Below are 19,319 nucleotides of genomic sequence, written 5' to 3' on the forward strand. Positions count from 1 at the left end.
TGCAGCCTCCCGAGCCGTCACCATATACCCCAGCCACCACCATATACCCCAGCAGTCACCATATACCCCAGCCGCCACCATATACCCCAGCCGTCACCATATACCCCAGCCGCCACCATATACCCCAGCCGTCACCATATACCCCAGCCGTCACCATATACCCAGCCGTCACCATATACCCCAGCCGTCACCATATACCCCAGCCGTCACCATATACCCCAGCCGTCACCATATTCCCCAGCCGTCACCATATTCCCCAGCGGTCACCATATACCCCAGGCGTCACCATATTGCCCAGCCGTCACCATATACCCCAGCCGTCACCATATACCCCAGTCGTCACCATATATCCCAGCCGTCACCATATACCCCAGCCGTCACCATATACCCCAGCCGTCACCATATACCCCAGCCGTCACCACATACCCCAGCCGTCACCACATACCCCAGCCGTCACCACATACCCCAGCCGCCACCACATACCCCAGCCGTCACCACATACCCCAGCCGTCACCACATACCCCAGCCGTCACCACGTACTCCAGCCGCCACCATGTACCCCAGTTGCCACCATGTACCCCAGTTGCCACCATATACCCCACCCGTCACCATATACCCCAACCGTCACCATATACCCAGCCGTCACCATATACCCCAGCCGTCACCATATACCCAGCCGTCACCATATACCCCAGCCGTCACCATATACCCAGCCGTCACCATATACCCCAGCCGTCACCATATACCCCAGCCGTCACCATATACCCCAGCCGTCACCATATTCCCCAGCCGTCACCATATTCCCCAGCGGTCACCATATACCCCAGGCGTCACCATATTGCCCAGCCGTCACCATATACCCCAGCCGTCACCATATACCCCACCCGTCACCATATACCCCAGCCGTCACCATATACCCAGCCGTCACCATATACCCCAGCCGTCACCATATACCCAGCCGTCACCATATACCCCAGCCGTCACCATATACCCCAGCTGTCACCATATACCCCACCCGTCACCATATACCCCAGCCGTCACCATATTCCCCAGCCGTCACCATATACCCCAGCCGTCACCATATACCCCAGCCGTCACCATATACCCCAGCCGTCACCATATACCCCAGCCGTCACCATATACACCAGCCGTCACCATGTACCCCAGCCGTCACCATATACCCCAGCCGCCACCATATACCCCAGCCGTCACCATATACCCCAGCCGTCACCATGTACCCCAGCCGTCACCATGTACCCCAGCCGTCACCATGTACCCCAGCCGTCACCATGTACCCCACCCGTCACCATATTCCCCAGCCGTCACCATATACCCCAGCCGTCACCATATACCCCAGCCGTCACCATGTACCCCAGCCGTCACTATATACCCCAGCCGCCACCATATACACCAGCCGTCACCATGTACCCCAGCCGTCACCATGTACCCCACCCGTCACCATATACCCCAGCCGTCACCATATACACCAGCCGTCACCATGTACCCCACCCGTCACCATATTCCCCAGCCGTCACCATATACACCAGCCGTCACCATGTACCCCACCCGTCACCATATACCCCAGCCGTCACCATATACACCAGCCGTCACCATGTACCCCAGCCGTCACCATGTACCCCACCCGTCACCATATACCCCAGCCGTCACCATATACCCCAGCCGTCACCATGTACCCCACCCGTCACCATATTCCCCAGCCGTCACCATATACACCAGCCGTCACCATGTACCCCACCCGTCACCATATACCCCAGCCGTCACCATATACACCAGCCGTCACCATGTACCCCACCCGTCACCATATTCCCCAGCCGTCACCATATACCCCAGCCGTCACCATATACCCCAGCCGTCACCATGTACCCCAGCTGTCACCATGTACCCCAGCCGTCACCATGTACCCCAGCCGTCACCATATACCCCAGCCGTCACCATGTACCCCAGCCGTCACCATGTACCCCAGCCGTCACCATATACCCCAGCCGTCACCATATACCCCAGCCGTCACCATGTACCCCAGCCGTCACCATGTACCCCAGCCCTCACCATATACCCCAGCCGTCACCATGTACCCCAGCCGTCACCATATACCCCAGTGGTCACCATAGTCCCCAGCGGTCACCATATTCGGACATCACAGGTAGCTCTGTCCGGCTGCGTAGTACTAACCCTACAGCAGCAGTATGTAAATTATGATAACTCCAACTCCCAGGACATGCTGGGAGTGGTAGTCTAAGAATTGCTGGAGACCTCTGCCCTGCAGGCTGCCCGGCCGTCCTCTCTGCCCGGCCGTCCTCTCTGCCCCGCCGTCCTCTCTGCCCCGCCGTCCTCTCTGCCCCGCCGTCCTCTCTGCCCCGCCGTCCTCTCTGCCCGGCCTTCCTTACTGCCCCAATACTCAGATCACTAGGGGACACAGACAGAAGAGGCTCCTGTGCAAGAACAATATTTGGGCCCTTTGCAGCACACAGATCCATCCCTTGGGCCCTTGCGCAGCTGCACCAATGATATGTCCGCCCCTGAGTCGGCCACCACAAGCCCCGCAGGACTCACCTCCCGGGATCCTCATGCAGAAGTCTTGGCACCGGCTGTATCCTGACAAGTCCTTGCGAGGATCTGCCGTGATCCCATCCCCGGGCAGCGCTAATAACAGCCGCACTCTGCACTCGGAGTCTGATCTTTGCACCTTGGCTGCAATCAGTTCAAAGGTGCAATTGTCTGTGTTTTTATACTGCGCGATGACAGCGGGGCCCGAGCAGCCACCGATCGTCCTCAGGTTACAGAATCGCCACCAAATTTGACAGTGTAATTTTCAGGAAGCGGCGGTCAGTCATCTGTGCTGGGGATTTGCAAGTGAGCTGGAAATATTGAAAAGAGGTGAATTTAACTCCTAATTTCCAGGGGCAGTTCTGTGGGTTATTTATTGCCCCCAGCTCTGGAATTAGTGGTGTAATTACAATAGGTGCAGAGGTTGCAATCACACCGAGCCCCAGAGCCTTGGGGGCTCCAAAAGTCCCTTTGGCCAATACCCAACATGTCTTTGTGATTTTCAGTGGATCGCTCATTCTATAAGGCACAGACATGTGAGTAGCCCCTTTCACCAATCTAGCTGCAAATGGCATGAAAAACACATACAGTACTAATATGCAAAAAGCGGATGTGTGATTGAGGCCGTTTACTGACATTATGCTCACAGACCACTGCCATAAAATGCCAAATACAACTGATATGCTATGATCACATAATAGTGCAGCACAAGGCCAAATAATTGAAAGTTAGAGCAATTATAAGGGTTAACATGCAATGTCAATACTAACAAGCAGTGTGAAATAAAACTTCCACACAGTGCCAAATACTGCTGGAAAACCTATACCCTGTAGTAATAAAATGTCCAGGATTAAAAAGAAACCACTATGGATAAATAAAACAGTACAATGTAAAATAAGGCGTTCAAAATCTTGAAGGCTGAAAATACAGAAACGGCCTTTTATGAGTATAAAGATATCAATAAGAAAGGTAATAAAGCTAGCAAAATTAGCTACTGAAACACAAATTGCCAATGACATTAAAATAAATCCCCAAAAATGTAATAAATACATCAATGCCAAAAGGAAAAAAGGATGGTATCAGCCCGTTAAAAGATTATAACAGGATAATTATAGAGGACAAAGAAAAGGCCAAGATATTAAACAGGCACTTTTCATCCGTGTTTAAGGAGGAACTGACTGTTCCAAGGATCATTCAACATTGCAAAAATCTAAATTTTCTACTTGATATAACTAATTTAACACAAGAAGAAGTACGCCTGAAATCTGAGCAAACTAAACATTGACAAATTCCCTGGGCCAGATGGCATTCATCCCTCAGTACTGAGGGAAATGAGCTCAGTAATTGACAGACCGCTGTATATCATCTTCTTAGACTCGCTTGTAACAGGGTTGGTTGTTATGATCTGGAACCATGGAAGACCACCATAAATCATTGGTAAAAGGTGACAAGAGCATTGGCAACTAATCTGGCCGCCATCCCCTTACTAACCATCAACACTAGAAGTAGCCGAGAGGTGACCTAACATCCTGTGCACCGCGAACCCAGCCGGAGAACTAGCTATCCTAAAGGAAGGAAAGATGAATAACTCTCTGCCTCAGAAAACAGATAAAGAATAGCAAGCCCCCCACATTCAAAGACAGCGGTGATATAGGAAAACACAATACACAGATAGATGATAGGATTAGCAAAAGGTGAGGCCCTACTGACTAAATAGGACAGGATAGGAAAGGGACTGATGGTGGCCAGAGAAAAACCCTGCAAAAATCCAAAAACCTGATAGTACAAAAAGCCCTCAGATCGCTAGATCTGAACTCCGTCCTATACCAGGCGCTCTTGTCATACTAATGAACAGAAAGCAGGAACCATTACAAATTCAAGAAGCAACAAACACATGGACTAATAGGAGCAATACTCCAAACATAGCTGCAGGGAGCTTCCCAGCTAAGCAACTGAGGGGAAGGTCCCTGCATGCAAATAAACTGACAAAAACCACAGCAAATGACAAACTCAGATAAGAGCAAAAAGAACCAAACAACAAATAAAGAGCAAAGCACTTATCTGGGGTAGATGTGGTCTGGAGCAGGATGAAGCAGGCTGGTGAACAAAGAACAACTGACATCCGGCATAGCCTGCTAGCAGACCAGGGTTTAAATAAGCAGAGAGTTAGCAATGGAAACGCCCATTGCTCAACACACCTGGTCTCTGTCCAAACCATTCCTGGCCACAAGAGGGAGCTTCACAGCAGCAAAAGCATAACTGACATTCACAACAGTTGGTGCCTCAGAATTGGAGAATGGCTGATGTGGTATCGATATTTAAGAAAGGTAAGATTGTGGATCCAGGCATATACCGTCCAGTAAGCCTGACATCAGGGGGGTGCAAAGTTTTTGAGGGAATTTTAAGGGATGACATGCAAAAATATATTGCAGAAAATAATATAATAACCGACAGACAGCATGAATTCATGAAAGATAAATCGTGTCTGACCAACCTGTTGGGGTTCTAGGAGGAGGTAAGTGCAAACCTGGATATTGGTAATGCAGCTGATGTGATTTATATGGACTTTGTAAAGGCATTTGATCCTGTACCACATAATAGCCTTATACTGAAGCTCCAGAAGCAAGGACTAGGGCAAACTATATGCAACTGGGTAAGGAATTGGCTAAAAGGAAACAACAGTAGTCATAAATTGTATGTTCTCTATATGAGCTATAGTCAGCAGTGGGGGCCGCAGGGATCTGTACTGGGAGCAGTGGGGGCCGCAGGGATCTGTACTGGGAGCAGTGGGGACCGCAAGGATCTGTACTGGGAGCGATCGCAGGGATCTGTACTGGGAATAGGGGGGACCACAGGGATCTGTACTGGGAGAAGTGGGGACCACAGGGATCTGTACTGGGAGCAATGGGGACCGCAGGGATCTGTACTGGGAGCAGTATGGACCGCAGGGATCTGTACTGGGAACGATTGCAGGGATCTGTACTGGGAGCAGTGGGGGACCACAGAGATCTGTACTGGGAACAGTGGGGACCGAAGGGATCTGTGCTAGGACCGATTCTTTTTAATCTCTTTATTAATGACCTTGTGGATGGGATTGATAGTAAAGTGTCAGTCTTTGCTGATGACACCAAACTATGTAGGATATTAAAAACTGACCTTGATACAATATTACAGAAGGATCTGGATAAGATATCAGAATGTGCAGACACTGGACAGAGGAGATGTAATGGTGATAAATGTTAAGTAATGCCCCGAGGACAGAGTCATCCTATAACTGCATATACATTAAATGGAAGGAAACTCCGGACTACAGAACAGGAGAAGGAGCGGGGGATTCTGGGTACAAGTAACTGATCAGCAGCACTCAATGTCAGGCAGCAGCTGCTAAAGGGAGGAGAAAAAGAGAGATGAGATCCCGTGATCCCAACGTATTGTTACCCCTCTATAAATCACTTGTAAGGCCACATCTGGAATATGGGATCCAGTTTTTGGCTCCACATTTTAAAAAGGACATTCAGAAGTTAGAGGCAGTTCAAAGGCGGCAACTAGATTACTACAAGGAATGGAGGCCGCCCGTATGATGAGTAATGGAGGCTGCCCGTATGATGAGTAATGGAGGCCGCCCGTATGATGAGTAATGGAGGCCGCCCGTATGATGAGTAATGGAGGCCGCCCGTATGATGAGTAATGGAGGCCGCCCGTATGAGGAGTAATGGAGGCCGTCCGTATGATGAGTAATGGAGGCCGCCCGTATGATGAGTAATGGAGGCCGCCCGTATGATGAGTAATGGAGGCCGCCCGTATGAGGAGTAATGGAGCCCGCCCGTATGATGAGTAATGGAGGCTGCCCGTATGATGAGTAATGGAGCCCGCCCGTATGAGGAGTAATGGAGGCCGCCCGTATGATGAGTAATGGAGGCCGCCCGTATGATGAGTAATGGAGGCTGCCCGTATGATGAGGAATGGAGGCCGCCCGTATGAGGAGTAATGGAGCCCGCCCGTATGATGAGGAATGGAGGCCGCCTGTATGATGAGAGGTGGATAAAATACGTCTCAGAGGAGATCTCATTATATGTATAAATACATGTGTGTGGTCAGTATAAAGGACGTCACAGGACTTCCAAAGACAATACTAAGGACCAGGAGGCACTCACTGTGCCGGGAAGGTAGGCGATTCTGGCAGCTAAATAGGAAGGGTTCTTTACAGTTAGAGCAGTCAGACTGTGGAATGCGACCACAAGAGGTAGTGATGGCAGATACTAGAACAGCTTTATATCAGGGCCAAAAGATTCCTCACTACACAACATTGTCTGTTATAGATGAGATAATGACAAAATGTATAATTGGTGGAGGAAGGATGAACCTATGTAACTACAGATGAAACCCTTAGTTTCCCTCCGCTCTCTATACAGACACATCTGCAGGTGTTTTTTCCTCTGCTCTGTATATAGACACATTTGCAGGTTTTCCCTCCGCTCTCTATATAGAGACATCTGCAGGTTTTCCCTCCGCTCTCTATACAGACACATCTGCAGGTTTTTTCCTCCGCTCTCTATACAGACACATCTGCAGGTTTTCCCTCCGCTCTCTATACAGACACATCTGCAGGGTTTTTTTCCTCTGCTCTGTATATAGACATATCTGCAGGTTTTCCCTCCCCTCTCTATACAGACACATCTGCAGGTTTTTTTTCTCCGCTCTCTATAAAGACACATCTGCAGGTTTTTCCTCCGCTCTCTATACAGACACATCTGCAGGTTTTCCCCTCCACTCTCTATACAGACACATCTGCAGGTTTTCCCTCTGCTCTCTATAAAGACACATCTGCAGGTTTTCCCTCCACTCTCTATAAAGACACATCTGCAGGTTTTCCCCTCCGCTCTCTATACAGACACATCTGCAGGTTTTCCCTCCGCTCTCTATAAAGACACATCTGCAGGTTTTTCTCTCGTTTTATGTCAATTAGGAACCAAAATTATTTCTATTTGCCTTATGCCATAATAATGAGAGAGAATGTTTTCAGGCTGGGGCACCTGATAATCCTCTGGATGTGGTCTAGGAGGTGCAGAATGAAGAGAAAAAGAAGAAACCATGAGCTGTATACTCTTTTTTGGGTGGGAATGGGTGCATACAACAGAAAAAAAAGAGGAACATTTGAATTGGCTTTTGGTTCGGTTGGTGTCATCCGGTAGAGTTGAGAAGTTGGGGCCAATCCAGGCCTTGTTCATTATGATAATATTCAGCGTTGTCAGTTGTCAGGCGGATGCGCCTATCAGTTATTTTGTCCCTGGTGCCACTAAAAAGCCTCTCTGACAAAACACTAGCGTCAGGACAGGCTGCACCTCCAAGGCGTAGAGGGACAGATCATGCCACATGTCCAGCTTGGATACCCAATAGATGTACGGTACATCATGGAGGACGGTGGTATGGTCAGTTAGATTCTCCTGTAACATCTTCATAAACTTCCCTCCTTGTGAGACCACCCCGCACATCAGGACCCGGGTGCTGGGAGGGTACAATGAACCTGTCCCAGACCTTTCAGGGTGTCCCCCAGCCTCTGTTGGTTCTTTTGTGTGTCTCCCTCGTCTCTTCTCCTTGGCTGCCCAAGGAATTATGACCTCTGCAACCAGCGCAGTCCGATGGGAATTTTGCACTACTTGTTCGATTAGGGCCTCCTGGTATTGCACCATTTTTTTTAGCCCTCTCCACCTCAGAAAGGAGAGATGGAAAGTTCTCCTTATAGCGTGAGTCGACAAGGGTGAACGACAAGTAATCAGTGTTGGCCAAAATGTGCATAACGCAAGGAACACGGGAAAGGCAGCGGGACATAAAGTCTGAAGTGTGCCAGACTCCCAACGGGCAAGACTTCCCTATCCACACTGGGAGGACAACCCTGCATCTCCTCCTCCTCCTCAGCCCATTCACGCTGGTCAGATGAGATGAAGCTGGTGTGGGTAGTGCCCTCTGTAGAGCAGACAATATCTGTTCCTCAGCCTCCTCCTCATTATCACCCAATCCACACCGAGTAGATGAGATGATGCTGGGTAGTATCATCCTGTGCACTTTCTTCCTCCATCTCCACCTGGTCCACATGGCAGTGCTGCAGAGCTTCCAGCTTGCAACTGATATGGACGATGTGCTCCAAGATGATAATTCGTAGATGGAGCATGAGGAGTAGGAGCAGAAACTGGTGTAGGAGATGAAGGAAACCTAGAACTAGGGCTCGCAATTCTAAGTGTCAGTAGCACATGTGCCATCAACGCGTCCAACTCATTTCCCACCTCCACAAGGTTCACCCAGTGTGCCGTCAGGGAAATGTAGCGTCCCTGGCCACAAGCACTTGTCCACGTGTCAGTGGTTACGTGGACCTTCCCAGTAAATGTGTTGATCAAGGCACGGGTGATGTTATGGGACACTTTGTGGCGTACAGCAGGGACAGCACACCAAGAAAAATAGTGGCGGCTGGGAACCCGGTACTGAGGGACGGCTGCAGCCATGAGGTTGTGTGATGCCCTGGGCAAGCCAGGGGTCACAGGTCACAACACCACATGCACCCCACATTCCCTGTAGGTACACCGAAGTCAAAACTTAAATCCTTGTTGCCTTCCTCCAGGGGCTGGTGTCCACACCAGGGGGTGGGCCAGGCGGTTGGCTCCACCCACCAAGGAGTTCACAGCCCTGGAGGCGGGAGAACCAGGCAGATGAAGTGGAGAGTTTGAAGTGTGAGGAGTAAACAGTGAAGGAGAAGGAAGACAGTGAGAGTAGTGATAGAGAAAAGTGACAGCAAGAAGCCTGAAGTTAGTCCAGGTGTGTGCCCCGGACTGAGACAGCAAGGTTGGCAGACGGCGGTGACCGTCTGCAGGAGAGATTGCTCGGAGGTTGCCGAAAGGACCGGGGGCGGGTGGTGACCCGGCGGTACCGGAGCGGTATACAAAGAACAGTCAGGACCAGGGCAGGGGCCTTTCGGATCCCGGCAAGGCTAGGAGTCGCCATAATTTGTCAAATCCGTCAGTGAAGGGGACCACTGGGTCTCCCAACAAACAAGTCCCGATTGAAGGCAACAGTCCGACCGTTAAGGGGAGACACCGCCACCGCCAAGGCACCAGTTTCCCAGGGCCAGCGCCTGCGGGCAAGAAATGGTCTCCTCCGGCTCATATCCAGGTCGGGGAGCGGGTTACCGGTGGGAACCCATCGCTACCAAAGAACCGTACTTAGGTGCAGGAAAGTGACCGTCACCGCTAACTGCAGGGAACATCAGCACCGTAGCCGTCCGAGGGACCCGTCCAACCAGCCGTTTGTTTACCGAGAACTGTGTCGTGTTTACTGGCTGAGTGAGTACCTCCGTGCTGTGCACCACAGCGCTGCCCCTGCGCCCCTGCACCTCCACAGGCCCCATAGCCCGCCTGTCCACCATCCCAACCCCATCACCGGGCCCCGTGACAATCAACCCCCCTACCCACGGAGGGGCAAAGCAACAACTGGCTGCTCCATACCACCACTCCCGGGATTCCCATACAGAGCAGCGGTGGTGTCCCTACAATCACCACAACCGTGGGTGGCATCACGGACAATAAACTATAGCAAAAACCAAACCCCTTTCACTCACGGGCGAGGAGCGCCGCTCGAGTCCCCGGGATCCGGCCCATCGCTCGAGCCACCGAGCAGCAGCAGGCCGCAGCGGCGGCCGGACCCGAGCAGTGGCAGAGCGCGGCGTCCCCTCCTCCACCCGCGACAACTTGGCGTTACGAACAGGATCTTACCGCTCTGCCATCTGGTAGAGGTGCGCCTTGTGACCGCCGGAGGTGTCCGGCCGGAAAAATTCAGAAGCCGCCATCTTTGCCGCGAAAAGTTCCCGCTCGAGCGTCTTCTCGAGTAGCAGAGGCGCGAAGGCCAAGACCCCGCCCCGATAGAGGAGGGGCCGGAAAGAAGCTAAGGGGGAAGGAATGGCGGCTGGCTGCATGTGAACGCAGCTATAAAAGCAGGGACGCCAGGACCCTGCAACCATCTTGTTCCTGGGAGAGGCCGCCAGCAACATTTGGATGCCGTCTAGAAGCACCGTAGCCCCCGCGCCGGGAACCGCGGCGTGGGTGGAGATCCGGACCGCGCAGCTCTACCAAAGGCTGCAGGTCAAAATGCAGCTCCTCATGGAGGAGTGGGAGGCCGACATGGCGGATGTGATAGCAACCGTGCGGAGACGCGAGGAGGAAGCTGAGGAAGGGAGGGTGAGTGACCCACGCCCCGATGCCCTTGAAGGGCCGGTCATCGCGGCTGCGGGATCCGGTCCAGACCCTCTCCCCCTGCTGCCTCCCTCGCCACCCGTCCCGGAAGCCGTGACCCCGCCACTAGGCCTGCTGCCACCGCAACCGGTAGCTATACCCAGCATGCCCGCCCCAGCGGGCCGACCTGCAGCCGGAGCCAGTAGCCGCCCGGAGGTGCTGCCCTGGAAGGCCCCGAAGTCTGAACCGGAGGCATCCCCTGAGAAGTCCCCCGAGCCAGAGCCGACAGTCCGCTCTGAGCCGAAGGCCCAGCAGCGGAAAGCCCCTGTGCCCATCCCCTACACCTCGGCTGAGGTAGCGCCGGGTTGCCGCTGCAAGGCGGCGCCCAAAGCCAAGACGCCGCGGGACCTGCCGCCCAGATCCCTGACAGTGGGCAGCGTCCAAAATGTCCCGCGGGGCCCGACCCGTGCGCCGGAGCTCGCAGCAGCGCCGTATTGGGACAGGGAGCCGGTACCGCTGGGCCTGGAGATCGGTGAGAGGGAAAGGAAGAAGGCGCGGAGTTGGTGGCCCGTGCAATCCGGAAAAAGGAGAACCTCCGTCAGGCGACCTTTCGTGTCCGGGGTCCGCTGTATGAAGGACAGGTGAGGCGGTTTGATGTCCGCCGGGGCTATGGATTTATTTATGAACCGGGCCTGGAGGCCGAAGTGTTTATAGCCCGGCGGGATGTGAATGCTCACCTGCCCGAGGAGCACCCCGGCCGTAACCTGATGCCGGGCGACATAGTTCAGTACACCCGGCACTGTGGAGAGAGGGGGTGGTTTGCCCTAGATGCGAAGTTGAGGGGCAGCCAGGAGGCCCGTGTGAGTGCTGCACCCCCTCCCTCAGGTGAAGCCGAAGACTCTGAGTAATGGCAGCGGAGCACCGTTGCACCGTCCCCGTTGGGACCAAAGTCTGTTTGTTTGAAAAGTTTTGCAAATGATGAAAAAGATTAACCGAAGTTAACCTGATTGTCTACCGTGATTGGAAAACCGTCCGTTGCCGGCACCGTTGTCCCCGTGGGGACCGATTGAAGTTGTTTGCATAAGGAACTCCTTATGGACAAGCCCGTGAACTTGCAGGGCAACCACAGACGCTAGTGGCTTGTAAATAAGTTGTGTTACCGTTTCCGCATTTGCCGCCTCCGGAGAGGCAGATTGGAGGGAGGGCCCGCAGTAGAGCCGGCTGGGGCCCAGCCACCACAGGGACCGGTGGCTACCCTCTGGAGGGGAAGGACAGATCCCGCTCGGGTAACTTGGTGCAGGACTGGGGTCAAGGGGTGCTGCCTGTTTTCTAGGGGCAGCATCAGGGCCAGGTTGCTTGGGTGGGAGAGAGCGGAGACCGTAACCGTTAACCGTTTAAAACCGTAACGTTTAAGAAATGTGCCTCCCGATGTGGGATGATGTTTTTCTACTTGTATATATGTTACCGTTTTTTATCTTTTTCAGAAAAACAAAAAAGGAAAATAAAACCGGTGTTGGACGGGCAGCCTGAGGACGGTCTGCATTTTGCTAAGGGGGAATGTGACGCCCTGGGCAAGCCAGGGGTCACAGGTCACAACACCACACACACCCCACATTCCCTGCAGGTACACCGAAGTCAAAACTTAAATCCTTGTTGCCTTCCTCCAGGGGCTGGTGTCCACACCAGGGGGTGGGCCAGGCGGTTGGCTCCACCCACCGAGGAGTTCACAGCCCTGGAGGCGGGAGAACCAGGCAGATGAAGTGGAGAGTTTGAAGTGTGAGGAGTAAACAGTGAAGGAGAAGGAAGACAGTGGGAGTAGTGACAGAGAAAAGTGACAGCAAGAAGCCTGAAGTTAGTCCGGGTGTGTGCCCCGGACTGAGACAGCAAGGTTGGCAGACGGCGGTGACCGTCTGCAGGAGAGATTGCTCGGAGGTTGCCGAAAGGACCGTGGGCGGGTGGTGACCCGGCGGTACCGGAGCGGTATACAAAGAACAGTCAGCACCAGGGCAGGGGCCTTTCGGATCCCGGCAAGGCTAGGAGTCGCCATAATTTGCCAAATCCGTCAGTGAAGGGGACCACTGAGTCTCCCAACAACCAAGTCCCGATTGAAGGCAACAGTCCGACCGTTAAGGGGAGACACCGCCACCGCCAAGGCACTAGTTTCCCAGGGCCAGCGCCTGCGGGCAAGAAAGGGGATCCTCCGGCTCATATCCAGGTCGGGGAGCGGGTTACCGGTGGGAACCCATCGCTACCAAAGAACCGTACTTAGGTGCAGGAAAGTGACCGTCACCGCTAACTGCAGGGAACATCAGCACCGTAGCCGTCCGAGGGACCCGTCCAACCAGCCGTTTGTTTACCGAGAACTGTGTCGTGTTTACTGGCTGAGTGAGTACGTCCGTGCTGTGCGGCACAGCGCTGCCCCTGCGTCCCTGCACCTCCACAGGCCCCATAACCCGCCTGTCCACCATCCCAACCCCATCACCGGGCTCCGGGACAATCAACCCCCCTACCCACGGAGGGGCAAAGCAACAACTGGCTGCTCCATACCACCACTCCCGGGATTCCCATACAGAGCAGCGGTGGTGTCCCTACAATCACCACAACCATGGGTGGCGTCACGGACAATAAACTATCCCAAAAACCAAACCCCTTTCACTCACGGGCGAGGAGCGCCGCTCGAGTCCCCGGGATCTGGCCCATCGCTCGAGCCACCGAGCAGCAGCAGGCCGCAGCCGCAGTGGCGACCGGACCCGAGCAGTGGGAGAGCGCGGCGTCCCCTCCTCCGCCCGCGACAGTTGCAGAAAGCCTCAGTGTCCACAAGCCTAAATGGCAACATTTCGAGCTCAAGCAGTCTTGAAATGTGCCCGTTTAGTGTTTGGGTGTGTGGGTTAGTGGCTGGGTATTTACACTTGCATTCCACAGCCTGAGACAAAGAACTGGATGTGCTTGCTGATAGTGTCTGCGAAGTTGCAACAACAAGTCCAGGAGGGAAGTCATCCACACCAGCGTACTCGGATTGCCCAGCATGTAGCCCAGGGGAAGAGGCAGTGGAGTCACCCACAGACACTGACTGTGGACCCATTTGTTCAGCCCACCTAGTCGGGTGCTTGGATGACATGTCCCTGAGAATGCTGGTGGTGGCCAGGCTTCTGCTGATCTTTGTAGACCACAGCTTCCAAATATTATTATTATTATTATTATTTATTATTATTATAGCGCCATTTATTCCATGGCGATTTACAAGTGAAAGAGGGTATACGTACAACAATCATTAACAGTACAAAACAGACTGGTATAGGAGGAGAGCGGACCCTGCCCGTGAGGGCTCACAGTCTACAGGAGGAGAGAGGACCCTGCCCAAATATCCATTCTTTTATCGCCTGCACTTTGTTGAAAAAAGCATCAGACTGGGATCCCTTTGTCTGGGAACTTGCCCAGTGTGATTGCTCTGGGGAACAGTTTCCCACCTTCTCCCTCTGGCCACACCACTGCCTCTTGTTGCCTGTTACAGTAATGTGGATGTCTCCCTCTTTGCACTGCTATACTCACTCTGGATGGCACAACTTGGGTCAGTGAATTAATCGTTCACCACCTCGTCTTCCACTTCTGCACCTTGGTTATCCTTCTGACTTGTTGACTTAACAACATCCCTTCTTGGCGACTGTGTCTCATAATCCTCTACGTCTTGAGATACTAATTGCTGTTCCCCACTGTCGTCTTCTTTTGACTGTGGCTGCTCAATTTTTTGGCTATCACAATTCACGATCCCCTCATATCCCTATTGAATCTTGCAGGGTGAGAGGCCAGAATCAATCATTGCAAATGTAAAGAGCACCTCGATGTGTCCAAGTGTGGAATCACTTGTGTCTTGGAACTTGACATGATCAGAGCAATGAGAATCAGGATGAGGATTATGCAGTCCAGACTCTTGGCTAGCGAGACTGGACCTTGTGGAAGACAGGGTGGTGCTTGGAAATATACTGGAAGCATTATCTCTAATGTAGCCCACAACGTGCCCGTACTGTTCTGGATTCAACAGTGGTGTCCCCCATGCCCTCTGCAAAGTGGGACAGGAAGATACTGTAGGTCTCATGGGTGAGTGTGTTTGTTATGCTCCAGCAGAAGGTGCAGTTTCACGTTGCCCACGGCCTTGGCCTCTGGATGCACCATCAGCAGGACGTTCTCTTCCCCAGTCCTTACTGCACTCCTTGCGCATTTTAAATTAGGTAGATACTATATATGCCTGCAAACATTCCAGTATTATTAGGGAAAAGTAAATATGTAGCCCTGAACAGGACATTCATTTTTAGGTTGCAGCAGCAGTATAAGTATTGAAGGACTGTAATTCAATAAACCCTGCCTATATGCCTCTAATCCAAAACTATCCCTCATCCAGCAGCTATCCCTACACTGAATTCAGGTAATAGCAGTTTTACTAAAGAAAGGACAGTATGTAGCGTTGAAAAAGAATTTTGCTTTTAGGTTGCAGCAGCTATAGAAAAACTTTAAGGCAATAAACCCTGCCTATATGCCTCTAATCCAAAACTATCCCTCCTCCACCAGCTATTCCAACACTGAATGCAGCTAACAGCAGCTTTACTAAAGAAAGGACATTATGTAGCCCTGGAAAGGACATTCATTTTTAGGTTGCAGCAACAGTATAAGTATAGAAGGAATGTAAGTCAATATACCCTGCCTATATGCCTCTAATTAAAAACTATCCCTCCTCCAGCAGCTAGCCCTACACTGAATGCAGATAACAGCAGCTTTACTAAAGTAAGGGCATTACGTAGCCCTTAGAAGGATTTTTGAGGATAATGTGCCGAGCATAGTGCCCCTGAGTCTTATATAGACTTAATGACGCCATGCAGCCGTCCAACCACAGTAATGTCAGTAACCAACATGGCTACAGCATTACCGTGTATGGCAGGCAAACCCTGCATATTGATTGGCTGTCTAACAGCCGCAAAACTTGTGGGGTGGGGTCTCGAGCATGGCGCCCGAGCACCTGCGATACTCGGCTGAGTAATGAGTGTATCCGAGCGCCCCGATGGTCGATCAGGTATGGAGCAGTGCTGAGCACGATCGCCCATCACTAGTAATGACATTTTCCTGCTTCTTACTTTGTATCCGAAAAATCATGAGTGTTATGGGATTTTGGGTAGACAACTGATCACATACACACAGGACTATTGGGGGCTGATCCCATCCACGGCCCTCAATCACTGGGCTGCGCTGTACTCCACCTGTGGATGGGGGGAAGACACTGGGAGGATGAACTTATTGATCTCTTCTTCTTGATAGATAAGAGGTTGATCTGTGCATGATCCACTACAGGGAACCTACTAGATTTCGGACCCTTGGCTGTGACTACACTGATAGAGGAGAGGGGATCTCGCCGTACATATTGCGACACAGAATCTTGTGTTACACGTTGTGACTTCACCTGTGCACGAGCAATCAGCGCCATTGAGTCATCTCCGCAGGTCACCAGGGAAAAGGTCAATGACAAACGCAAGATAAGCGGCTGCAAAAAATAACCGGCTGCGAAACCCTTCACTGTGCAGGTCTTGTGTTAATTCTGATAAGATCCCGGGATTAGAGGGAGTCCGACAGTAATATGTCTGCGGCAGGGGGGGGCCGCACGCTGAGGGTGAACTGTGACGACCCCCATACACATTAGATGGCTTTCAGCTGAACGATGATTCGGTTGATTGTTCGGTCTGCAGTTATTATAAGTAATTGAATAAATTATCTTTCCCATAAATAAAATCGGCATTTTTAATCCTTTGTGGAGAATCTTTTGCAGCAATGACTGAAGCCTTCCAGTCGTGGACGTCTCCATCACTGGTCTCCTCCGGTGTGAGGCTTCCAGCTGTGGAAGTCTCCATCGCTGGTCTCCTCTGGTGTGAGGCTTCCGGCCGTGGATGCCTCCATCGCTGGTCTCCTCTGGTGTGAGACTTCTGGCAGTGGATGTCTCTATCGCTGGTCTGTACCGGTGTGAGGCCGCCGGCTGTGGATGTCTCCATCGCTTGTCTCCTCTAGTGTGAGGCCTCGGGATGTGGACGTCTCCATCGCTGGTCTCCTCAGGTATGAGGCTCTCGGCCGTGGATGTCTCCATTGCGGGTCTCCTCTGGTGTGAGGTTTCTGGCAGTGGACGTCTCCATCACTGGTTTCCTCCGGTGTGAGGCTTCTGGCAGTGGACGTCTCCATTGCTGGTCTTCTCCGGTGTGAGGCTTCTAGCAGTGGACGTCTCCATTGCTGGTCTCCTCCGGTGTGAGGCTTCTGGCAGTGGACGTCTCCATCGCTGCTCTCCTCCGGTGTGAGGCTTTTGGCTGTGGACGTCTCCATCGCTGGTCTCCTCCGGTGTGAGGCCGCTGTCTGTGGACGTCTCCTTCGCTGGTTTCCTCCATTGTGAGGCCTCGGGATGTGGACGTCTCCATCACTGGTCTCCTCCAGTGTGAGGCTTTCGGCCGTGGACGTCTCCATCGCTGGTCTCCCCTGGTGTGAGGCTTCTGGCAGTGGACGTCTCCATCGCTGGTCTCCTCTGGTGTGAGGCCGCCGGCTGTGGACATCTCCATCGCTGGTCTCTTCTGGTGTGAGGCTTTCGGCTGTGGACGTCTTCATCGCTGGTCTCTTTCGGTGTGAGACTTGCGGCCATGGACATCTCCATTGCTAGTCTCCTCTGGAGTGAGGCTTTCAGCCATTGACGTCTCCATTGCTAGTCTCCTCCGGAGTGAGGGTTTCAGCCATTGACGTCTCCATTGCTGGTGTCCTCCGGAGTGAGGCTTTTAGCTATTGACGTCTCCATCGCTGGTCTCCTACGGTGTGAGGCTTTCCCACCTTTACTGCAGTGACTTTAGTTGATTCTTGTTTGTGGCTCTTTCTCCTTAAGTTTTGTCTTAATTCTGTGAAATGCAGCTCGATTGGGCTGCAATTTGGCGAGGACATTGCAGAATATTTCTCTTCTTCGCTTTTGCCGGATGTTTTGGGTCATTGTCCATCTGTGTAACACATTGTCCAATCATTGCTGCATTTGGTGGAATCTGAGAAGAAAGTCTCGCCCTGTGACTTAGAATTCATCCGGCGGCTTCTGTCTTCAATCACATTATCAATAACCACTAGTGCCCCAGGGCCATTGTTAGCCCTGCATGCCTGGCCAGCACACCGCCTCTGCCATGTGTTACAAAGGACATGCTGTGCTGGATTTCTTCTCTTTTTTTTCAGCATAATTATAGTTGGTTTCTTCTCCATTGAGTCCACATGTTGGGGGTTCACAGCAACAGCTCCAAAAGTAAATGCCGCACCTAGTATCAGCCCCAGACCTTTTATTTATTTAATTGATGATGGAATAATAAGGGAATGACCCATGCAGACCATTGCAGAGCTTCTAAGATAATTATCCACTTACTTTTGGTCCATAGAAAAAGAGGCAGCTCCAAGTTAAATATCTGTAATTCCTAAACCTGTCCTCAAATTAGGATGTGAATCCCTCAAGTTACAGCTGAGAGTTCAGGCACGATTCTTTTTTTTAAGTTAGTCACACCCCTAGCATTGTAATGATTACACCACAGGTCCTTCACCATCACTTCTCTGCTGAGCTCCGCCCATTACAGTCACATGATTGTGACATCAGCACAGGTTCTTCACCATCACTTCTCTGCTGAGCTCCGCCCATTACAGTCACATGATCGTGACATCAGCACAGGTTCTTCACCATCACTTCTCTGCTGAGCTCCGCCCATTACAGTCACATGATTGTGACATCAGCACAGGTTCTTCACCATCACTTCTCTGCTGAGCTCCGCCCATTACAGTAACATGATCGTGACATCAGCACAGGTTCTTCACCATCACTTCTCTGCTGAGCTCCGCCCATTACAGTAACATGATCGTGACATCAGCACAGGTTCTTCACCATCACTTCTACAATGCTGAGCTCCGGATGGAACTAGGACCAACAATTCTAGGTGTTGGTAGCCCATGTGCCCGAACAGTGTCCTTCTCAGTTATGGTCTCCACAAGGTTCACCCAGCGTGCCTTTAAGAAAATGTAGCATCCCTGGACACAAGCACTTGTCTTTGTGTCGGTGGTTAGATGGACCTTCCTGGTAACTGTGTTGGTCAGGACACAGCTGATGTTATGTGACACACACTTGTGTAAGCCGGGGATGGCACACAGTGAAAAATATTGGCGGCTGGGGATCAAGTACCAAGGGATGGCTGCTACCATGAGGTTGTGGAAAGCCTCAGTGTCCACAAGTCTAAATGGCAACATTTTCAGGGTAGCTGGGTATTTCTGGTTGTGTTCCAAGGCCTGGGGTAGAGACAGATGAACGTTGCACTGGGACAAGTAGGTGGATGTAGTTGTTGATGGTGGTGCAAAGACAGATGCAGAGCAAGAGGCATCTGCACCTGCATCCTGGATGGTGGATTGACCAGCAAGTAGCAAAAGGGAAGCGGCAATGGTGTCACCTGCAGACATCGATGTGGACTCAGGTGTTTGGCCCACCTAGTCAAATGCTTGGATGACATGTGC

The 19,319-nt window shown here is 52.1% G+C and overlaps 1 protein-coding gene across 1 annotated transcript in view; it reads right to left on the minus strand.

The window, feature by feature from the left end:
- ACSL5 (acyl-CoA synthetase long chain family member 5) overlaps positions 1 to 2,672 on the minus strand; it is a 56,689-nt gene extending 54,017 nt beyond the window's left edge. The window contains exon 1 of the mRNA XM_075348214.1: positions 2,572 to 2,672. The gene's annotated coding sequence lies outside the window, so the exon portion shown is untranslated. The remainder of the gene's footprint in view (positions 1 to 2,571) is intronic.
- Between the last annotated feature and the right edge of the window lie 16,647 nt (positions 2,673 to 19,319).

Source organism: Anomaloglossus baeobatrachus, chromosome 5, assembly GCF_048569485.1.
Source record: "Anomaloglossus baeobatrachus isolate aAnoBae1 chromosome 5, aAnoBae1.hap1, whole genome shotgun sequence".
Classification (NCBI taxonomy): Eukaryota; Metazoa; Chordata; class Amphibia; order Anura; family Aromobatidae; genus Anomaloglossus; species Anomaloglossus baeobatrachus.